This window comes from Crinia signifera, chromosome 3, assembly GCF_055691185.1.
Source record: "Crinia signifera chromosome 3, ASM5569118v1, whole genome shotgun sequence".
In the NCBI taxonomy this organism is placed as follows: Eukaryota; Metazoa; Chordata; class Amphibia; order Anura; family Myobatrachidae; genus Crinia; species Crinia signifera.
Window position 1 is genome coordinate 34,087,141 of NC_139219.1, and position 15,688 is coordinate 34,102,828.

A 15,688-nucleotide genomic window follows, 5' to 3' on the forward strand; every position below is an offset into this window, starting at 1 on the left:
CACATCTCGCTATGCTGGCCCTGATTTGCTGGAGCAAATCCGGCTGGCGACGTCTCAAGTCTGACCACCGCCGCTCCAGCTGTGCGATGGTCCGCCGCACCTGCGTGCGGGCGTATATGCGCCGGCGGGCCACCGCATAGGCATTCCGCTTCTGGCGATTCGTTATGAAGGGCCCTGCACGGCCCAGCCTGGTCTCCATAACGGCGACCAGTGTCCTAAACTCTGCAGGGGAAAAAGGGGCTGCTCTGCCATAGGCCGCCATCTTAGCAATGGCACAAATCAAGGGATCATGTCCTGTCATTGGTTGATCAGAGTGATATTTGGTATTAACTTTATTGTTCATTTTGACAGTAACAGCGTGTATGCGCCAGAACAGACGGCTAACCCATTGCATCGCAAACCCACACTTGCTGTACCTTTGCATAGTTTAGCAGACCATGCCATTACTTACTATCTCCTAAACAGACAGTGTAAAATAAGATGGGAACCCATTATATATAATCTATGACATTCACCAAACATGGGTATAAGCAACAGGTGAAATAGTCTGCATCACTAGCCACTTACACCTAACTAGACAAGGTACTAAACAGCTTTTTTATAGTGAAAGTTATAGTGAAAATTAGGCCATGCTGCCATGTGTACACTTACCTTCTACTGGGCCATACTAGAGAGGTGGAATAAAAAGTAGCTAGCATCAAGGCTGAATTTGGAGTGCTTTCACATGTGATTTGGATGCTAGCACTGATTACTTGTGCCTAAGTGGTGGTGGTTTTACATATGGAATGGGTATTGTCATTTGTACTACATACAAAACAAGTGCTCAGTACAGATGTACATTCACATATACATTTCATGTCTGACCTCAGTTTTATTTGGTCATTGGTGTACAAATCTGCATTTACCTACTAAATCAGACTTACTAAGTTTCCCAGGTTTTTTTTCAAATAATTTTCCGCAGCTAGGGGCGTGGCCTATGCGCCGCACGGTTGACGCTGCCGTACGGAACGCGGCCGTACGGAACGCAGGGTGTCGCTGATGTACGCCAATTACAGAAATAGTATATAAAGGTGTGTTTGACAAATGCAATGTTGTTGCACACATGTCTGCATCTCTATCTGAGGAAGAGCAGGAGTGGCAGGACCTATTTGCATGCATGGACTCCAGCACCACCTATGTGCCCATCAACCCAGACCAGCCATTGGGGGAAGAGCAGCCAGATGGGCCATCGACATCAGGCCAATCGGCAGCTGGCCCATCTTCAGCCTCAGCAGAATCATTGGGAACACAGCAGGTGGCTTCCCAACAGAGTAGCCTGGCCATCACTTCAAGTACAGCGACAGGTGAGGACGTCATTAGACCACGTCCTCAGCCCAGTCCGCCGCTTTGCTGGAGATGTTGTCATGGAAACACCATGAGACGCCTAAGAAAGAATAATAATAGAGGTGATCCATTAAACAGAGATAAAGCAAAAGTGATCTGGGTGGAGGAAAGAATATCTTAGCAGCAACGGAGACCAGAATAACATATGGTTCAATAAAGAAATGCTTCAGTGCACTCTGGACTCAGCTATTATAGTCCTATATGGTTAATCATGGTAAGATGAAATATAAGCGATGAGCTCAAGGGAACAAATTAATACTACTTAAGAATTGGATTAATAATAAATGCATTACAGGAAACAGTTCAGTGAGGAGTACTCGTTTAACCCAGCAAGAGCAACAACATTCAGCTTGAAAATCCATCTGGCGCCATCTCTTCTCCCGAGACCATCCCCCCCACCCACACCCCCCACCGCACGTTTGGGGGTACCTGATCTATCATTTTATATTTGAGTGTTGGGAGTGAGTGTCTGCAGTCCCTGAAGTCTCTTGCCACCAGTTGTTCCGATGGCTCACTCTCCAGTGCATGCTTCATTGCGGAACGATGCATCGCCATTTGTTCTTTGAAGGTTCTGCTAGTTTTGCGCACATTCTTGATATTATATCGATGCCCCGTGTGTGTGTGTATGTGAAAGTGTCACCCTGTTCAAGGTAACCACATGTCACGCACCCCCGCAGCGATAGTTGCCTGGTTTTCATCATCAAAATATCATTGATGAAACGGACATATAATGCATTAGCATATATTGGGGCTACGCAAGATCCCATTGCACAGCCCCGACGCTGCAGTGCAATGGTTCACCTCTATTATTATTCTTTTATTTAGGCGTCATGGTGTTTCCATGACAGTGGATACTTACCTGCCTGTATTATTAACCCTGGAGGGCATCGCGGTTACTGACTATTATTGGAGTGCCGGACCACGCATCTATATATGCAAAAAGAAAGGAAAAAAGTGCACCAGTGAGTATCAAATAGTTAAAAGTTTTTACTCTATACATATGCTCACATACATTGAAATAAAAGACAATCAGCTTGCCAGCATAGGGAGAAGGTACATCAACAGATCCAGATAGTAACTGCGGGAACACATCAGATGAAACAACCGGGAGTCAGCATACAAGTCGTATCGCTCTCACTGCCGCACTTGAAACGCCAGACAGACGGGGCGCTAACACCGCCGTGGTTCGGGACCACTCAACACACCGCTGGAGACAGACAGCACAGACGTCACCACATCAGGGAACAGGAGCCACGCCCAACGCGTTTCGTCACTATTGGACTTCGTCAGGGGGTGTGTCCAAATCTCTCCCTCTCGGATATATACACACATATCAATTCCCCAATCAAGGTGGCAGCAATTAAACAATAACATAATTAAAGGAGGTAAAACATACACATATTTTTATCTAACAAGCACATGCCACATATGACAATCCATCCGTCTAAAAAAAATAATAACGGATGCAAAAAATCAATTTAATAAAAAATAAAAAATACATATATGAAAAATCACTATAAAAATTCTTTATTTCAAAATATATATACGAATATTATCAAATTACATTTATATAATTCCCGGAGGAATGTCATGAAGGCAGGGCCGGTGCAAGGCACCGGAGCGCCCCAGGCGAGTCGGGGTGGGGGCGCCCCGGTGCCGGAGGGAGGGAGGAGGGTGGGGTGGTACCTGTGTAAAAAAATTACTGCCCCGGCGTCCCTGCAGTGCTGGGGCGGTCAGGGGTGTCCGTGCCGTAGGGGTACCTGCGGCGCCGTCATGTGTATAAAGCTGGCTGCGGCCGTCGGGGTCCCTGTAGTGTATAGCAAATAACTAGCGCTTCCCGCGCCGCCGCGCGCATAGCGCTAGTTATTTGCTATTCACTACAGGGACCCCGCCGGCCGCAGCCAGCTTTATACACATGACGGCGCCGCAGGTACCCCTACGGCACGGACACCCCTGACCGCCCCAGCACTGCAGGGACGCCGGGGCAGCAATTTTTTTACACAGTTCGCTGGGGGTGAGGGGCGAACTGCCGCCCTCCAGGTGCCGGCGCCCTAGGCAAATGCCTAGAGCTGCCTAGTGGTGGCGCCGGCCCTGCATGAAGGTAGCACAAACCTGCAGATTTACAAACAGGAGACATAATCACAAAGAGTATTAAAAATGAATATAAAAATGAATATACAAAACAGCAATATATACTGGCTACAGAAAAAGGGTGTTTTAATCACACCTGCACATCATCATGGGCACAGTGCAATCTATATGGCAAACAGAAGGAGCACCGCTCAACAGTATCTGATTTTGCTTAATTTATTCAATATATCGCCCCCACGATTGTCGAGGCTGACATGCCCGATAGCTTTAAATGAAAAATGACTAAGGTCAGAGGAACAGCAATGCATAAAGTGACGTGGAACACTATGAAGAGATACTTTATTTTGTTCCAATATACGTATTTTTAGCTGTCTCTTAGGGGGAAATTTACTAAGATGATTTAGTAGAAAAAAATCGTATTTTCCTACGAAAATACGATTTTTTTCAGTGTATTCGTAGTTTTGGCATTTACTATGCCAAAAATACAAATATTCGTATTCATATTGATGGGACATTCGTATTTGTATTTACAAATTCGAATGTCCGACTCTACACCATTCAAAAGAATGGTGGTTCCTGATTTTGTATTGAAAATACGGCTGCTTAGTAAATCAGGAACCACCATTCTTTTGAATGGTGATTCCTGTCGTATTCTATCGATGGTGTAGACCAGTGGTGGCCAACCCGTGGCTCTTGAGCCTCATGCGGCTCTCCCCCTTGTAAAGTGAGGCTCCTGCTCCCACTGCTGCCCGCCGCCCACTGTCCGTCCCAGTCCCCCCTGCTGCCGGTTCCCTGAATCCCTTCTCCGTCTAAGGGGAGGAGAGCACGCATTGCGCATCTCTCCTACCCCTTACTGTACACCCTTGTGACTGGGCCATCCGCCAATCAGAGCTCGCGGGCCAGCAGCCAATCAGGAGCCGGCCAGCGAGCTTTGATTGGTGGACTGCCCAGTCACAGGGAAGTGAGGGGGAAGGAGACGCGCGGTGTGCTGTGCTCTCCTCCCATCAGTGACATGACAGGAGGACTGTAGGGGGACACTAGACTGTCCTCTCCCCGCCCGGCAGCAGCAGCAACAACGGTGAGTGCTGCTGCTGGGAAATTTGCACTGTGGGGGCATAGCAGTTTGTGGCACTGTGGGGGCATACCAGCTTTCTGGCACCACAGGGGCATACCCGGCACCGTGTGGTGCATTCCTGGCACCGTGGGGGGCATATGTATATATGGCACTGCACTATTGGAGGCATATTTGTATCACACCCACCCAAGGGGTCAAAATAAACTACGCCCCTTTTTTTGGCGCATGCACCTTCGGCGCGCGCATGATGTCGGCTCTTCAGCTTGACTACCGATATTTTTCGGCTCTTTACCTCTGACCGGTTGGCCACCCCTGGTGTAGACATTCGAATTAGTGTAAAACTGCCACGAATATACGGCAGGAAAATACAAATTATTATCCTGTCGTATTTGGCAGAAGCCTGCACGGATCAGTCAGATCCGTGCAGGCTTTAGTGTAAAAAAAATATAAAAATAAATAATAAAAATAAATAGGGGTGCTGGGGGAGTGGGGACCCCCCCCAATAAAGGGGACCCCCCCTCCAGAACTTACCTGACCAGGCTGACTGGTCGGTAGGGTTAATGCTTTGGCCGCGGGACCTTATATAATAAGTGTCCCCCGGCTGGTTGTGCCTGGGGCTGGTTCTTAAAATACTGGGGACCCCTACTCATTTTGTCCCCCGTATTTTGGGAACCAGCCCCGGACCTGGAGCCTGAGGCTGGTTGTTAAAATTCGGGGAACCCCTATTTGTCGGATTCCCTGATTTTTAATTACCGGCCTCGGCTCTTTCAGCCTGGTGCTGGTTACAGCTGTGTGGGGGGGGGGGACCCCACGCTGTTTTTTTTATTTATTTATTTTTATTTCTATTTTTTTTTTTACACCTTGCAGCCTGCACGGATCTGACTGATCCGTGCAGACTGCCTGTACGAATTCGTATTAGTGGCCGTATATACGGCCAGCTAATACGAATTAATACGACATCGGAGGGTTACAAAGCAGTTGTATATGACTGCTTTGTAAATCCCGCTCCGGAACACGACTTTGCATACAAGGTATGCAGTCGTATTCATTCATAGCAAGAATACAAATACAATTATTTGTATTCGTATTCTTAGTAAATTTCCCCCTTAGTCTTTCCAACGTAACGCTTACCGCATTTACATTCTAACATATAGTTTACATTAGTAGTGGTGTAGCATATATGTGATTTAATTTCATATGAACTATTTTTATCATTATTATAAAATTTAGTTCTCTCTTTGCTCGTATATTTATTATTTACACACTTTACACTTATAACAACCCATAGTATTCCCAAACCAGTTAGAATCTGCTTCAGGTTTCAAATTACTTGGTGCTAAGAAGGATTTTAAAGTATTAGCCCTGTTTGGTAAGAATATCCTTTATCTGTCGACCTTGTGAGTTAAACCTCGTAATACAGAGTACAAAAAATGTATCTTTATTCTTATCTTTATTTTTATATTGCAAAAGGTCACTTCTGTTTAATGATCTAACCCTAGTCTTACAATCTTCAATTAATTGAGAAGGGTAATGTTTTTCCTTGAACCTATTGTCAAAAATAACAGCCTGCTCTTCAAACTTTTCAACAGTATTGCAGTTTTTTCTAATCCGCATATATTGCATAAACGGGATATTATCAAGCCACTTTCGGTAATGATTGCTTTTATAGTCTAAAAATTCTATTTTGTTCTTATTATAATTGCTAGTAAAACGTAAATTATGATTATTAACATTCAGGTTTGTAATAAATGACTCAAAAGATTTAACATAGCCCTGCCAAATTATTAGTATGTCACCTATATAGTGTTTTAGACATTTAATTTGAGATTTATATTGTGCATTGATCATATTGGGGTTTATTCTAGTTCATTCTTTCTGACAAAATCCTTCTTAGATGGACAAAACCATGTGCACTGCAGGGGGGCAGATGTAACATGTGCAGAGAGAATTAGATTTGGGTGAGTTTTTTGTTTATGTGCAGGGAAAATACTGACTGCATGATTTTACACTGCAATATAGATCTCACTTTGAAGAAAAACCCCACCCAAATCTAATTCTCTCTGCACAAGTTACATCTGCCCCACCCGCAGTGCACATGGTTTTGTCCATCTAAGAAGGATTTTGTCAGAAAGAATGAACTAGAATAACCCCCATTGTTATTCTCTTCCCACTCCCCCAAATAAAGATTGGCAAGACTGGGTGCGTACGGGGTTCCCATTGCGACCCCGCACTGTTGGAGGAAAAAATCCCCCTGAAACACAAAATTTTCATTACAACATCAATGCATTTAAGCAAAAAAAGATCCCGGCCACACGTTGCTGAGGCTCAGTCTGGTTAAATGGAAAAGAAAGAAAAGAGAAAGCGCACATTTGTAATATGATTAATTTTACAATGCTTGTGAGTATACAATATTTTTGTTGTTCCATTGTCTGTGCAGATATAGAGATTGTCTGGTTTGCAGACTCTAGAACACGCAACATATAATTGTCCATGGGCGTGATGCGTTACACTGAAAATACGTTAAAAACCCCGTTACTGGGGTTTTCCCCACATTTTCATATGCAGGAAAACTTGCACGCCGGGTGTTCACTGTGGGGGGGTACCCCATAGAAGCCTATAGGCTTCTTACTGCAACCCCCACCACCCCACATGGCCCCACGCTGCCCCCCCTCACTTTTGTCCGGGCAACACAATGCTGTGCTGGCCGGACCAGTGGCCCCATCCTGGGAAGCACCCACTTCCCAAGATTTGGTGCATTGGCGTGTGACCACACACTCTAGTAAATACAAACACAGGGGGCCCAGCACTCACTACAGCAAACTGACTCACCTTAACATTCAAATAATCAAATAAATAATGGGGTTTTAGTTCATGAATTGATCAATGCATTTAAGCTTGTAGCCCATCGCCAAGGGACCCCATTTCACTGCAAGTCCTTCACTAACAACTGGTTTTCATGGGAACCTGGCAACTGTTTGCACATCATAGTTAAAATGAAAATGTGTTTTATATATATATATATATATATATATATATATATATATATATATATATATATATATAAAATAAATATATATATATATGTATATATATATATATATATATATATATATATATATGTATTTTGGATGAGCGGCGCCACTTGTGCTCGTCTATAAAACAATAAATAAAGTAACCCCAGCAATCTTCCCTTATAGTGTAGAGGGTGTCAGCCAATTCTTTAAAAAGTAGTGTCGGTATAACACTTAGAAGGTACGAAAAAATGGATAAAGATTACAGCGACTAATTACTGGGCTGGTTATATATAATAAAAGATATTTATTAAGATGACAATATAAGACAAAATTTTTTTATATACGTATAAAAGGAAGGACAATTTTTAAGATACAAGGGTAAAAGACTTTCTAGGTAAAAAATACACAGGAAAAAATGGGGGAGGTAAAAAAGACAAAATCTTCCTAAAATCAAATAAAAGCGTATAAAGATATAAAGGAGATTTGCTTAACTTAAAAAGGATGGAGATCAGAGGTTGCCCAACGCGTTTCGTCGATGTGACTTCATCAAGGGGTAACAGGCAACTGAGACCAGACCGGTATTTATACCTATATGTCTGTCTCAAAGCTATATGACATCACTTCCTGTGATTAATTGGATGTATAGGGCTAGATGGCTATTAAACGGTTAATTACCTTATCAATATGCTGTCAATATTAGGGGCCATAGATACTTAGACAATTGCTGTGTTGGGGATAAACATAAAATATACATTTACATCTAAACAAGTCCAAATTGCATATAAACAGTGATTCGCGGCACTTCCGCCACGTTTCCGGCATCCAGGCGCGTGTACTGCGCATGTCCAGATTTGTATGAAGCTGGATTTGACCTTCTTTGCGTACTGCGCATGCGCCGAGCGTTGATCATCCAGACGGAGTCTCAGGCAGTTTCTCAATGTGTAGTGTCTGTTTCCCTGGGTGCCGGCGGCCATTTTCCAGTGGATTCTGGTAACATGTTAGGGATGTGGATTTTTGTACGGCGGCCATCTTAGTGGAGGCATCTTGTTAGATTTCGCGATACATAAAAGTAGAAAAGGGGGGACATCGTAAATAAATAAAACATGCTTCCGTAACTGTACATTCTGCGCTTACAGAGTAACCTTAATAAGGGATATTCAATGGTTTATATTGAGAATAAAGTGCTAATGTGCTTCTATACTCTAAGAATTATAATGCGGCGGCCATCTTTGTGGAGGCAATTTATTAGAGATACACAATTCATGAAAGTAAAAAAACGGGGATCGTGGATATATATATAATGTATTCTAAAATCTAGTGGTGCTGCACATATTAGCGCTTGTGGGACAGAAAAAAAGAAAAGAATGGTGATAATCTGATTTTTTTTACATTTAGATATGGTGCTGCATACTTTCATTCTGATGCAGTAAAGAGGATGTGGTGCTGAGTGCTAATATATATGAAAAACGGGATTTCTCCAAGTTCATTTTAAATAAGAGGTGTAAAGAAAAGAAAAGGAAGGTGATATTAGGAAGGGTGAGGACTATACATTAATATTTAATTTACATGTGCATATATACATGTGTTGTATAGCTATAATATAGAATAAATAAGAATAAATAAGAATTGATGGTGCTTAATAGGTTAAGAATAAAACATACTAAGTAGGTTATAATAAATTAGAGTAAGTTGTGGTGTGTTGAGGTAGGAATGTTACTAAGTATTAACATCAGGGTCGGTCGTCATTTTTGTCACTACAGCACCTGATTTTCCCAAGGGGTCTCCCTTCTTGGTACTAGCCAGGCCCAACACTGCTTAGCTTCCAAGATCGGACGAGATTGGGCGTCACATAGTGTGGTTTGACTGTAGATAGATACGATGACACTCTTTGGGATGTTTATAATCTTTATTTTATTTAAATATTTAAAAGGGTTTAAAAAAAGTGTACAAAAGTTGTGATAAGAGAGGTGCCAGTAAAAAATGGTAGTGATACGTTTTGACCTTATAAGAATGGTGCTATTTCATAGCTGTCATTGAAACCCTGTGGATGCATGGTATCCAGCTCGAAAATCCAGTACATTTCTCTCTGGGATAATCTTGTCGCCAAATCTCCACCTCTTGGTCCCATTTTGACCCATTCGATTGCCTTAAAGGTTAGTCCATCAGGATTGGCGTTATGGTGACTTTCAAAATGTTTGTAGATGGCGTGGCTGTCTATCTTATTCTTGATGTTGCGGTTATGTTCCTGGATCCTCAGTTTTAGGGGTCTCTTGGTTTTTCCTACATATTTCAGGTTACAAGGGCATTCCAGAAGATAAAATACTGAGCTTGTATTGCAGTTGATGAAATCTTTAATGGTGTAGTCCTTGGTGTTATTGTAATTAGTGAACTTTTTCCTGTTTGGATGAACATATTTGCATATGTTGCATCTCCCACATTTGTAGGAGCCTACACACTTGATTCCTGTGTTTGTTTGCGGATTCTTTAGGAGGCTTGGTGCTAGAATGTCTTTCAAGTTTTTAGATTTCTTGAATATTACTTGCGGGTTGGGCGGTAAGATGTCCTTCAGGGTGGGATCCATTAGGAGTACGTTCCAGTGTCTTTTAAGGCTCTGTTTAATTTTGAACTCGTGTTGGTTATAAGTGGTGATGAAAGATACTGTTTCCTTTTTCCTCTTCTTTTTTGTTATATTCTAGTAGGTTATCTCTTTGAATGGTGTTGACTTTGGATAATGCATTATTTAAAACTTCGGTGGGATATTCTTTTTCTTCAAATCTTTGCTTATATAGTTCAAGTTGGGTGGCACATTCTTCTTCCTTGTTACAATTCCTTTTGATACGGTTGAACTGGGAGAACGGGATGTTCTCCTTTCATTTCCGTAAGTGATTGCTTTTATAGTGGAGATAGCTATTTGTGTCAACTTGCTTGATAAAATTCTTTGTGTGCACTTCGGTACCCTCACCTACCAGTATCAGGTCTAGAAACTCGATCTGGGTTTTGTTAATGTTCGAGGTGAATTTGAGATTCATTTGGTTATTACTGATGTATTTCAAAAAATCGGAAAACATATCTTCATCGCCTTCCCACACGATTAAAATGTCATCAATATATCTTCTGTAAAACTTGACATTGTCCTTAAAAGCATGGTCTGTGTAGATAAAACGTTTTTCCCAGTACCCCATAAAAAGATTAGCAAAGCTTGGTGCGAAGATAGTGCCCATCGCTGTGCCGCATCTCTGTAGAAAAAACTGGTCTAAAAACTTAAAATAATTGTGACTTAAAATGAACATCATGATGTCGCATATAAAAGTTTTATGTTGAGGGGTGATTGTGTCGTCCTCCTCCAGGAATTCTTTGCATGCTTTGATTCCGACTTCATGTTCTATGCATGTGTACAGCGACTGGACATCTATCGTGGCCCAATAAAAAGAATCCTTCCATGTAAAACTTCTAAAGAGATTTAAAACTGAGGTTGTATCTTTTAAAAATGCCGGCAGGTTCATCACGTATTTGCGTAAAAAGATATCTACATACTCTGAGAGATTGGAGGTCAGGGAATCTATCCCTGCCACTATTGGGCGTCCTGTTGGATTGACTAGAGACTTGTGAATCTTTGGCAAGAAATAAAATATAGGGGTAATAGGGTTGGACCTCATAAGGTATTGATACTCTTCTTTGGTTATTATTTTGTCCCGTAGGCCTTGTAGTAGTAGTATTCTAAGTTCTTCAATGAAACCATCTTTTGGGTCCTGATTCAGAGTCGTGTACGAGGTCTTGTCGTTCAGCAACCTGTTTGCTTCGCGTACATAGGCCTCCCGGTCCATAATGACCAAACCTCCCCCTTTGTCTGCTTGTTTTAGGATAATATCAGGGTTATCCTTAAGTTTTTTCAGTGCCTCTCTCTCTGAGTTTGATAGATTCTTGTGTACTATGGGTTCTACTTCTTTGTCACAAAGGTCCTTCTTGACTAGATCATAGAAAATCCCAATGTTGTTCCCCTTTGATTCTAAGGGATAGTACTTCGATACTGGTTTCAATCCTGATTTTGATTGGTTCTCATAGTTTTGGATTCTGGCATTTTCTTTCCTGGCGAAATGTCTTTTTAATGTCAACTTTCTTACAAATTTATTCAAATCTATATATGTTTCGAATTTGTTCATTCCTCCCGTTGGGGCAAAAGATAGACCCCTATTTAGAAGTGTGGTTTCTGCCTCACTCAGTGTGTGCTTGGAGAGGTTGAATATTCCTTTGGGTTGTGATTTTACTGGATGATTCGTTTTTTGGGGTCTCTCCCTCCTGCCGCCCCTCTTTCCTCTTCTTCTACAAATCTTCTTTTGAGGGGGGATGCTAATTTTACATCCTCCTTGACGCTTATTCTCGTGGTTTCCCGTATTCTGGTACACCTCTTATTTAAAATGAACTTGGAGAAATCCCGTTTTTCATATATATTAGCACTCAGCACCACATCCTCTTTACTGCATCAGAATGAAAGTATGCAGCACCATATCTAAATGTAAAAAAAATCAGATTATCCCCATTCTTTTCTTTTTTCTGTCCCACAAGCGCTAATATGTGCAGCACCACTAGATTTTAGAATACATTATATATATATCCACGATCCCCGTTTTTTTACTTTCATGAATTGTGTATCTCTAATAAATTGCCTCCACAAAGATGGCCGCCGCATTATAATTCTTAGAGTATAGAAGCACATTAGCACTTTATTCTCAATATAAACCATTGAATATCCCTTATTAAGGTTACTCTGTAAGCGCAGAATGTACAGTTACGGAAGCATGTTTTATTTATTTACGATGTCCCCCCTTTTCTACTTTTATGTATCGCGAAATCTAACAAGATGCCTCCACTAAGATGGCCGCCGTACAAAAATCCACATCCCTAACATGTTACCAGAATCCACTGGAAAATGGCCGCCGGCACCCAGGGAAACAGACACTACACATTGAGAAACTGCCTGAGACTCCGTCTGGATGATCAACGCTCGGCGCATGCGCAGTACGCAAAGAAGGTCAAATCCAGCTTCATACAAATCTGGACATGCGCAGTACACGCGCCTGGATGCCGGAAACGTGGCGGAAGTGCCGCGAATCACTGTTTATATGCAATTTGGACTTGTTTAGATGTAAATGTATATTTTATGTTTATCCCCAACACAGCGATTGTCTAAGTATCTATGGCCCCTAATATTGACAGCATATTGATAAGGTAATTAACCGTTTAATAGCCATCTAGCCCTATACATCCAATTAATCACAGGAAGTGATGTCATATAGCTTTGAGACAGACATATAGGTATAAATACCGGTCTGGTCTCAGTTGCCTGTTACCCCTTGATGAAGTCACATCGCCGAAACGCGTTGGGCAACCTCTGATCTCCATCCTTTTTAAGTTAAGCAAATCTCCTTTATATCTTTATACGCTTTTATTTGATTTTAGGAAGATTGTGTCTTTTTTACCTCCCCCATTTTTTCCTGTGTATTTTTTACCTAGAAAGTCTTTTACCCTTGTATCTTAAAAATTGTCCTTCCTTTTATACGTATATAAAAAATTTTTGTCTTATATTGTCATCTTAATAAATATCTTTTATTATATATAACCAGCCCAGTAATTAGTCGCCGTAATCTTTATCCATTTTTTCATATATATATATATATATATATATATATATATATATATATATATATAGAGAGAGAGAGAGAGAGAGAGAGAGAGAGAGAGAGAGAGAGAGAGAGAGAGCAATAGTGGGTTGGCGCCCCTAATGTTGATCACTCCAATTAGATCAACCAAGCCTTAGTCAATATAAATCTAGCACATAGGAAAAAAGTCCATTCAATCTTTAAATATTTATTAAAAAGTCTTTTCTTTCCACACAGTGGTAATAGTTATTCCAGATCTTTATTCGAATTTGAAAGACAGTCTGGTTAAGCTGGACATCACTGGTTGGGATAAAAAGGTCCCCACACATTTCTTAACCAGAAAAAATGGGTGCTTCAAGTGCCTGGGATGCACCACTTGTAAAACCATGGATACTGGGGACAAATTTGGGCATCCTCATTCTAATAAGTTACTTACAATCAGGTATCCGCTTACATGCAGCTCTACCTATGTAATTTATTTACTTACATGCCCTTGTGGGCTGTCCTATGTGGGGAAAACCCAGCGCCAGTTTAAAGAGCGTATGGCCCTACATAGGACAGCCATCAACCAGGCACTTCACACAGGACATAGCGACCAACCTTTTTCCCGACATTGTTTGTCCCACCAGCATACTGTAAATGAGATACGTTCAATTATTATTGACCACGTCCCCAAAAACATCAGGGGAGGTAACAGAAATAAAACTCTCCTACAGCGGGAAAGTAGGTGGATATTCATGCTGGGCACTTTAGCCCCTGGTGGTTTAAACGAAACCTTGGGGCTACAGTGCTTCTTATAGAATTCCAGCTACCTGTACTGGTGTCATTATTATTCCCATGCTATTCTTTAGTGTTCTATTGTATAATGTTTAGTCCACTTATGGTCACCATATGTCTAGTGTTAATAGCAGGTCATTTAAATTTGGAATGCTTTTGTTTGTTAGGTTAGCTCTTTCAAATTTACACTTTAAGGGTTGTTATATGCATTGTCTCTATTGCTACGTAGCTTGCGATTATGTGGGTTTTTTTCTCTAGTTGCTCAAAACTGCTCTGCATTAATTATGTTTATTGATTTATGCGTAAATTTCCATGATGACATCAGTATAAGTTTAAATAATTATTATATATACCATTAATGTTGTTAAAACTAAATTTTACAACTCAGATGTTGCTTTGTATACGTTGCCTAGGGGACAGATGGTGCTCCGACTAGCTCCATTGACGTTTTCTATCGCGGGCGCCATCTTGTGGTTGGCACAAGGCGGAAAACGGGTGTTAGTTGGCGGAAGCGCAATGTATTCACTGCTGTTTCCGGCCGGCCGTCTATCCCTGTGTACCGCTGCAGTGCGCACACTTGTTTGGCTGGTACGCGATTGTGAATGACCGTATGGAGTAGTCAGCTGGACCGGAGGGACGCCTGCTGCCGGGTGTACACTTCCTGTTTCACCTGGCGTAGTGGGACGCTCCCTTGTCCGGCAGGTGAGTTCTATCTGTTTTTAATGGGATTGGTGGGCGGGAGGGTTTGTTTGGGGTGTGTATATAGGGTCATTTTGGTTTTGCATCACTGTGTATATGTTGTCCATCCCTGACGACGGGGGGTAACCCCGATACTGTAGGAATAAAGGACTCCTATTATTCAGCCTGACGAGTGCCGCCTCCTTCCTCCTCCTCTCTGTTTGTTGGCCCCACGTGGACTCTCAATTTGGATGGCACCGCAGCATTTGATTACCTACAATATTTTTAGTAAGTGTACATTTTTTTCTGAGTGCCGGATCTTGGATATATATATATATATAAAAAGAACAAAAGTACCCAAAGATCCGCGCCTCAATATAGAATAGCAGCAACTCTGAGAGTCCCCCGTTAGCTGAGACCCAAAACAGATAGAAATACAGAACAGGAACAGAGTGCGCTTAAAGGTGAAAGTACACAACTATTTTTTACACAATATAAAAATTTAATAAAAGCCCATAACACGGCTCATAGAAAATACAGTGATGATATAATCATATATAAGAATCAATATGACAAAGTCTGTGATAATTCAGTACAACAGCAGGCCCAACGCGTTTCGTCAACCACGTGACTTCATCAGGGGCATTAGACGACTTGAATATCACAGCTGCAGTTGCTCTTCTTGCAGTATCTCAAATTGACTGAGCACAAATAATTTAAGTGGATAATGATATTACACCAACTGACAGAGCTCTTGTCAGTTCTCTGTGGTACACTTTTCGAAAATCCCACTCTATTACAGATGTCAGCAATACAATTCATTCAAGAATCCAATAGACCTGGGTAACTTGAAGCTTGCTACACTGTATCCAAACTCGGCTGTTTGGATACAGTGTAGCAAGCTTCAAGTTACCCAGGTCTATTGGATTCTTGAATGAATTGTATTGCTGACATCTGTAATAGAGTGGGATTTTTGAAAAGTGTACCACAGAGAACTGACAAGAGCTCTGTCA

The 15,688-nt window shown here is 41.7% G+C and overlaps 1 pseudogene; it reads right to left on the minus strand.

The window, feature by feature from the left end:
- Nucleotides 1-9,314: 9,314 nt before the first annotated feature.
- On the minus strand, nucleotides 9,315-9,434 carry LOC146066029 (5S ribosomal RNA; annotated as a pseudogene).
- Nucleotides 9,435-15,688: the final 6,254 nt, after the last annotated feature.